The 8,816-nt window shown below is 36.6% G+C and overlaps 1 protein-coding gene across 5 annotated transcripts in view; it reads right to left on the minus strand.

Moving 5' to 3' along the window:
* Positions 1-7,060, minus strand: part of LOC117294440 (inositol polyphosphate-5-phosphatase A-like) — a 77,982-nt gene extending 70,922 nt beyond the window's left edge. For 4 of the 5 annotated variants that reach the window (XR_004519533.1, XR_004519534.1, XM_033776841.1 and 1 more), the window contains exon 1: positions 6,864-7,060. The gene's annotated coding sequence lies outside the window, so the exon portion shown is untranslated. The remainder of the gene's footprint in view (positions 1-6,863) is intronic. The other variant, XM_033776842.1, reaches the window with a different exon arrangement.
* Between the last annotated feature and the right edge of the window lie 1,756 nt (positions 7,061-8,816).

Consider the following 8,816-nt stretch of genomic DNA (forward strand, 5'->3'; position numbering starts at 1 on the left):
TAATTAGTGTGAAAAACGCAGGATGTATTTTGTGCCGGTAGATTCATGACGTACACGATTATCCTGGTGGTACACACGTATGCAAACAAGTTCTATAGAAGAAATGTTCAATTAAAAAAATGAACTGGTAGGTCTTATCCATTTATTAGCAAACAACAAACCAAAATAACCATAGACTGACATATCCCCACCCATCCCTCCCTCATCAACTTTGAAAACCAGCATTCTGAAAACTGCAGGCCAAACCCCGGTTAAAGGGAAGGTATACGTTTGGTTATCACTCTAAAAATAAATGACAATGAAAACTTTTGGTTAGATGCCTATAGCAGCTTCGGATAGCATAGACCAGTAGACCTAAAGTATTTTGAAAAACATTTCACTTTGAAGTAATGTGGTTACGCTTAAATTCATATGTTTTTATACCTAAATGTTTGAATCTGAGAAACGTTACCGACTACGTTCTCAGATTTGTAATTAGAGACTGCCTACATGGACATATTCGCTGCAACAGTCTGCAATCTCAAAAGAAGTTGACAGGTTTATTTTATTAAAGCCATTGGACCCTTTCGGTTCAGAAAAAAAAATAAAAGTTCACAGATTTACAAATAACTTACAGGGTTTACAGAAGGCAATGGTGAAAGACTTCTCTTGAAATATTAGTCCATGAAATGCTTTACTTTTTGAGAAAACAGCAAAACAATATAAATTCTCGTTAACGAGAATTACGGATTTATTTTAAACACATGTCATGACACGGCGAAAAGCGCGGAAAAAAAGGTGGGATTTTCCGTTGTTTTCTCCCAACTCCGATGACCGATTGAGCCTAAATTTTCACAGGTTTGTTATTTGATATAGAAGTTGTGGTACACAAAGTGTGGGCCTTGGACAACACTGTTTACCGAAAGGGTCCAATGGCTTTAAACAACTACTTTGTTAGGCCTGTAACATGATTAAAATGATTGAACGGTTCCAAAAAGGCAAAAACCATTGCAGGTTTAACTTTTCCTTTGACACCCAAGGACCCGTCATAACTCAATCCAAGTGGTCAGGCTGGCTAGTTCAGTGTTGAAAAGCATACCCTATTCAATATTGAAGGTGGACCGGTGGAAAAACCTGACGGATTAGTCATAGTAAAATGACAATAAATTAACTGGTCCAGATGGCTAGTCAAAAAATAATTTAAAGGCAGTGGACACTATTGGTTATTACTCAAAATAATTATTAGCGTAAAACCTCACTTGGTAACGAGTAATGGGGAGAGGTTGATGGTATAAAACATTGTGAGAAATGGCTCCCTCTGAAGTGTCATAGTTTTCCACAAATTTGATTTCGAGACCTCAGATTTAGAACTTGAGGTCTCAAAATCAAGCATCTGAAAGCACACAACTTCGTGTGACAAGGATGTTTTTTCTTTCATTATTATCTCGCAACTTTGACTACCCATTGAGCTCAAATTTTCACAGGTTTGTTATTTTATGCATATGTTGAAATACACCAAGTGAGAAGACTGGTCTTAGACAATTAACAATAGTGTCCAGTGTCTTTAAGGGCAAACCCTGAAAACCATCACAGATTATGATACAAAACAGTACAATTTAATTCAAAGGAATATTGCAAGTGGGAGGAATGCGCTTATAGAATTTCGTTCTGTACGCCCACAAGTGTATGTCATGCTTCAGTGAACAAACATGTCACCACTATCACACCACCACAGGTAGTTCTATGAAATGTCCATTGTGTGTTGGTAGCAAATTTGAAAGGTAATATTGTCGGATGGTGCTTGGAAAAACATTTAACAGTTCCGGTTTAAAAGTGGGATGATTTCAAACATCTGCACGATTAACCTCACATCCCACATTGATTGTCATTATTGGTTATAAAAATTAAATTGAAACAATTTTATGAATCACCTTTTTATTAAACATAAGGACTTCCAAGAACGAAGGATGGATTTTCTTTATTTTCATTGTTTAGAGAAAATTTTCCCAATTCTGGCCAAACATTTCAAGAGCAGATGATGGACACAAGAAAATTGTAGTCAAAAATATAATGAAAATTTTAATTTATTTATATAATGTGGTTTTATTGTGAAATTGTCTCAGATGTGAACTTTTGAACCTTGTGACTTTGGATGGTTAAGGGATTTTTTATTAAATTTCTTTTCAAAGAGTGACTGAAGAATTATGGGATTTGTACAAAACCAGGTTGCTTTTTTGAGCATAGCATACAAGTTAATCATCCCCTCCCGCATTCTTTTGAGGTTGCACCCTTTTTAAAAATTTTGTTATTATTTTAAAATTAAAAAAAAAAAAATTCTGTGTATTTCTCATTTAACTTACTTATCTTTTAAGAACTTGTAATTTACTACATAGTACAAAAAAGTAAGCAGGTGACCTTAAAGGAACACGTTGCCTTGGATCGGTCGAGTTGGTCTTTGAAAAGTGTTTGTAACCGTCTGTTATAAAATGCAAATAAGTAGAAAGATGTTGTAAAAGTAGAATACAATTGATCCACACAAACATGCCTCGAAATTGCACGGTTTTCCTTTTACCTCGTCGACTAACACGGTCGGCCATTTATGGGAGTCAAATTTTTGACTCCCATAAATGGCCGACCGTGTTAGTTCGCACAGTAAAGGGAAAAACACGCAATTTCGGGGCAAATTTGTGTGGATCATTGTATTCTACTTTTAAAACATGTTTCCAACCATATATGCATTTTGAAAAAAAACGGTTACAAACGCTTTTTATAGACCAACTCATCCGATCCAAGGCAACGTGTTCCTTTAAACTGAAGAATTAGTGGCCAATTTGAATAAAAAGCCACCTTTGAAAGAAACAAAAAATAAAAAGGCCCTCATCCTCCTCTTTTTTGGAAACACCCGGTCATCAACTGGTGTTTGTTTTTACTTGGCCAAAAAGCACTGAGGAACACACGAAATACAGTGCACAAGGCCCAGATATAAGGCCAAGTATAAAAAGAAACATGTTTAGCATCCCCGCCCCCTTCCTTTTTACAGGCCGCCTCCTTTTTTATATTATTTTTTATTTTATTTTTTGATGCCCTTTTATTTTTTTATTTTTTTTAAATAGGGTTATTTTAAATGATCTCAGCAAAAACAATCTGAATGTCTTGTCTGAATGCCTCGACTAAATTGTTTCATTTATGTTTTGTGTATTTCAGCAGTAGAAAAAACAATGGATATTTGACATTTTAACAAAGAATGGCAGCCATCTTGAAATAAAAAATAAAAAAACCCTCTTCCTCCTTTTTTTGAAAAACCCAGACGTGAAACATGTTTTTTTTTTACTCGGCCTAATGCATTAAGTGCAGAAACCCAACAAACCCTACATAAGCTCACACACACAGCAGAGTCCACTAACGCTGCAAGAAACTTTGCGTGTATGATTTTGACGACGGTGAATTTGGATTCAAGTGACATTGAAGTTTTACAAGTAAATATTTTGCCACCATCTACTATATTTTGTGATATTTAAAGCTTCAAAATTTGAAAGATTAAAGACGGTGTTTTCCATCTTTGATTTTAATGAATAAAAGTTACCGTCGCCGTTGTGTAGTTTGTTGTCATGGTTGTACGTTCATCGTAAAAACAAAGTCTTGGGATGTCATGTCCATAATCTTATGTTTGTAATAAACATGCTAGATTAGTTTTATCATCCACAAAACATGTTTCTTCCCCCTAAATTATACCAATGTCACAATGTGTAGTTATTTCAAGAATCACCAGAAAACACAAATGTGATTAATAAATAGTGCAATTTTGAATGATGTAATAATGAGGGGTTTTGAACACAATTTTTTTTTTCACAATCTCATACTTTTCTCTTCACATGTCGACACTAAAAGCCATAATGATAAGCAATCATTTTTTTTAAATTTTCTCATTTACTGTATACAATTGCCGTTGAAAACATTTACAAAATCCTCAACCAATTGCAAGGTCAAGTATCGAAAAGCATAAAAAGCTGATGAGGAAAAACATTAAGCATCACCATGCAGGAATGTTGCAAATCATTATCGTTTTCCAAAAATATTGGAAACTCAAGAGGTCAAAGGTCAATTATGGGAGGTCAAATTGAGAAAAATTCCTGTGAGTAGAAGTATCTTATGGTCTACCAAATAAATAAAACTTGCAACACAAGATTGTTCACAGATGATAAACAAATATATCGAGATGTTTGTTGAGAGTGGTTTCCAAGTATATTATATAGGATTCCATCAGTGAGTAAATGACCATTGTACATTATAATACGTGCAGTTGCTATTGGGTTAACGCAGAGAAATTTGTTTTTTAAAAGCAATATTTTCTGCTAAACAGCTTCGTGACATTGGGACAGCTTCATGACATTGGCTCTGAGTCTACTGTGTGTCATACTTCAGCTTACTGTCCCAGGTGCATCACCCCTACTGCCCAAAATAAGGTGACAACACTCCCTTAAAGGGAATGTACACGTTTGGTAATTACTCAAATCAAATATTAACTTAAAAACTGACTTGGTAACGAGCATTGGAGAGCTGTTGATAGTATAAACCATTGTGGGAAACAACTCCCTCTAAAGTAACGTAGTTTTTGAGAAAGAGGTAATTTCTCACTAAAATTACAAAAGACTTTTATTCCTATTCTGAAAGCACACAAATTTGTCCAACAAGAGGGTGTTTTTTCTTTCATAATTTTCTCGCAACTTTGATGACCGATTGGGCCCAAATTTTCACAGGCTTGTTATTTTATGCTTATGATGGGATACACCAAGTGAGAAGACTGGTCGTTGACAATTCCCAAGCGTGTACCTTCCCTTTAACTTACAAGGTAGGGTCATACATTTGTAAATACTCAAAAAATTCACAGACTATAAAAACTTACTCTATAAAAAGCACTGCAGCTGTAGATAGTATAAACCTTTCTGAGAAACTATTCCCTTTTGGTTTGGATCATTTTTTAACTCGAAACATTTCATTTTGAGAAACGATTAATGCAAAATTTTGCATTCAACCTTTCCCAGAATTCTGCTGAGGTTCAACAGAAAATATTCATTGGAATTGGAATTGAAGGCCTTCGGGCTACAGTTTTTAGGTAAACTTTTTTAATTCCAGGCATATATCCCTGGCTTTTGTTTTGTTTTGATTATGTTTGTATTTTGTTTGTGTTTTTATGCCGAATAAATAATAATAATAATAATAAATAACATTCCCATTGGTGCCTGTAGCGTATAATGCTGCGGCCAGAGATGCAGTTGGTACCCGCTGTCACTCGCTAAACGTGGATGGATTCAAGGTTCTTGCTGAAAATACTGTGACAGTTTTTTGCCTTTTTTTTTTTTTTTTTTTTTTCTCGACAAGTGGGATACTGTAGGCCTACTAGGCTGAACCTTTCACAGGTGACATACATGTAGTTGTGTCTTTCTTTATACTTTCTTTGGCCTATAAATTAGCATTGCGTTGTCAAAAACCGATCTATGACTCCTTTAAGTCTCCCTGAAGTTAATGGCTTAAAATTAAACCAACCAGTTCTTGCTGTTCTTTGATGACCTATGAGGCTCTACATGATCTCAGCCAGATCAATCCAGCAGGTGCCATCCAGCCTGCTATCATTCAACCACTCCTGTGATGAGCACTCAGAGCAACTAACTAAATCCGGAACGTAGGCCCTTTTCAAAACCACGGCTTCGGCTTTGGATTCGGCTTGAGGCTCCGTTCTCTCGTCTGAAGCCCCGAGCGCGTATAAGCAAAGCACGCGCAATTGTCAAATCAACCGGCGGGGCCAAGCTAGCCTGAGCCGATTCCAAAGCCGAAGCCGTCAGTTAGAAAAGGGCCATAGAGACAAAGAAGGAGATGGCCTCTATGACACCCCCTGGTCGTTGCCTTCGTACCCTTAAAATGCCGCAGGAGAAATTGACAATTTGCTCATTTGAGTAGTATAGTCAGTACCCTTTTACCAAGAATAAAATGCCTTGCCCTTGCCCTTTCAAAAACAGAGCATACAGGCCTGTAAACTACTAGCCTCGTTTGTTAAAGGGGCTGTTGTCATGATCAGTACAAGCCTGTAGCTGAACGGGTTTAACGTTGCGAACTCTCAACCCAGTTAATGCATGTGTGGGCGCGCCCTCCCATATCATATCTATGGAGAGCACGAAAGGAGGTGCAGTACCTGATTGAGAGTTCATCATTCCATGTACAGCCACAGGCCCGCTTGGCTGATGACAACACAGCCCCTTTAAACTGTATTTATTTGCAAGAAAATTATAAAAATGTAATGAAAACAGCTGTGTTAGTCTGATATTTTGAACAACAAGATAAAACTGCACGAGCTTTCTTAGCAACAATTACTTCATGATGCAGCCAGTAGTTGTTGCTACGAAAGCTCATGTACTTTGTTGACAATGTAATTAGAAAAGGATTGTCATTAAAGTGTAACCACTTTATTTGCAAGAAGAAAGTACAACTTCAATTTTTCTACACTCCAAAAACAGTAACATAACATTGAATTTCAGTTATAAACTAACATTAATTAATACAATATTTTAGTATTGACAGCCAAGTATTATAATTGACAACAACAAAAAACAATCAAACAGCGGCAATATGTACCTGGCAAAACCAACATGTAAATATTTAGGGCAGGGTGTGTACTGTATGGATGTTGTGCACTCACATAGAGTCACACACAGCAGGCAGCACCCCCTTTTTGATGAGGGTCGCGCACGTAAACAGTATCGAAATTCCAATGACACTCGACAAAATCGCCAATCATGTTTCGCATTCTTTTCCCACTCAGTCACCAAAAAAACATAATTTGAAGATTTACATCTAAATTAAGACCATGAATCAATCAATTAAGTGCATACCTTTTTCCGGGGTAAACAGTGAATGTCAGAAACAACCCAGCGATGTAAACTGCTAGCACTTTAGCAGGCTTACCCAGTCAGCTGAAGTTAGAATCCGTTCCGTATTGTTGACTGTACACAAACCGCACACATTCAACGCACACACAGGGATAGATTGGTGCCCTCACCATTCAAGCTGCTTTACCTTGTAGTATGTGACTTTTCTGCAGGTGGGACGGGGTATATGTCTTGCGCATTCACTACGTGTTTTTTTTATAGGACAGGATTATGACGTCAATACGTCCGTTTTAGGCACCTTCGACAACTGTTTTATGAAATTAAATAGGTTATTTACTGAACGGCTGTTTATTGTTTATATCTACCGGTTAGCTTGAACGGCGCCCTCTCTTGACTAGGTTTTCTTTTTTTCTTGTCCCATTTTTTGGTTTACAAGGTGGGAGACTATGAATCAAAGGAATCAAATGAAAATCGAAATTAAATATTTAGACAAAATGGAAGAAGACAAATACCAAGCTGGCCAAGATCATCAATTTCATTAGTGATTTAACTACAAAGTTGTTTATTTCAGTCATAAAAAACCCATAACAATTTGGGGCCGGGTGGGTGTGTGTTTAATCCTACTTTATGGTGAATAAAACAAATTAATATATATATTTTTTTGTTAACACTGACTTTTCTTAATGGCCCCTAAGCACAGCAACATTTTCAGAACATAGTGACTATGTCCGTCCGGTGTGTCATAGTCGGCTCATTTTTCTGAGCAGAGCACATAATAATTGCTAAAGCAAACATTTCTTATTAAAGGGAATAAAGGTACACGTTTGGTAATTACTCAAAACAAATATTAACTTAAAAACTGACTTGGTATTAAAACGAGCATTGGAGAGCTGTTGATATACCATTGTGAGAAACGGCTCCCACTGAGGTAGCATAGATTTGAAATAGAGGTAATACCCCCCCCCCCCCCCCCCCCCACCAGCTTCAATGAATTGTTTTGATAAGAGAAAAACAAAAACAAAACTGCTGGAAAAGTATGGATGCAGTCCTAAAGCAAAAGCACATGTTACATTTAAAGGGCTGAAATGAAAAAAGTTTCTTGAAAGTGTGGTGAAGAAATAAAGACGATATATTTGTGTCATGGGTTTATCTTATTATGGGACCCCTCACCACCGGTCACCACCCCAGCCACCATACCAAGCCTCACCCAAAATCTAACTTAGATGTCTTTAAAATGAATTAATTTCTAATGTTTTGTTTTTTTAAACACTTGGAGAGATGGAAATGTAAATAAAATAGCCGGGGAAGGAAAAAAGGTGACTCCTTTGTGCCAGAATGTAGTTGCATAAATCTGTTTCATAGTGTGTTTATTAACCCTCTAGTCCCTGCACCGCCCGAGTTTGCTGAAAACTAATACTTCAAGATTCTTGCAGTTAATTACTGGAATCGTAGTTCAAATTTTAAAAGATAGCCACAGCTTAATTTGTATGCACAATTTGAACCTTGATATTTGTATAAAAGTTCGCATGAGGACAATACATGTCTCTCGTTAAACGGCTACGGTAATTTTTATGCCGAATTTGTTTGTAAGGATAAAATGGACACAATAGCTTTTCAAGGCTTTTATCTGACTCAATGGTTATACTGATTAAATGCGAAGGCGTGAGTTTTCGACAATTATTATCATGAATGATGAATACATACAGTTTCCTTTGTGTTTACTATTGAGCGTCTTGTTGGGGTAAGAGCTAAATTAGTTCACCATCATTATAGCTTCATTAGCTTAATAATGACTATCGAGGATTCTTTTGATGTTCCTTTTTTTATACAAACACAAGCTAGCAAGGTTTCCTCCTACCACTACAGTATATCGATAGGCGGCTGGGCGGTCCAGTGGCTAAAAGGTTAAATAAAATACCGCTTGATTCTCACTGTGGTAAATCAAAATGTGAACAA

Source organism: Asterias rubens, chromosome 9, assembly GCF_902459465.1.
Source record: "Asterias rubens chromosome 9, eAstRub1.3, whole genome shotgun sequence".
Classification (NCBI taxonomy): domain Eukaryota; kingdom Metazoa; phylum Echinodermata; class Asteroidea; order Forcipulatida; family Asteriidae; genus Asterias; species Asterias rubens.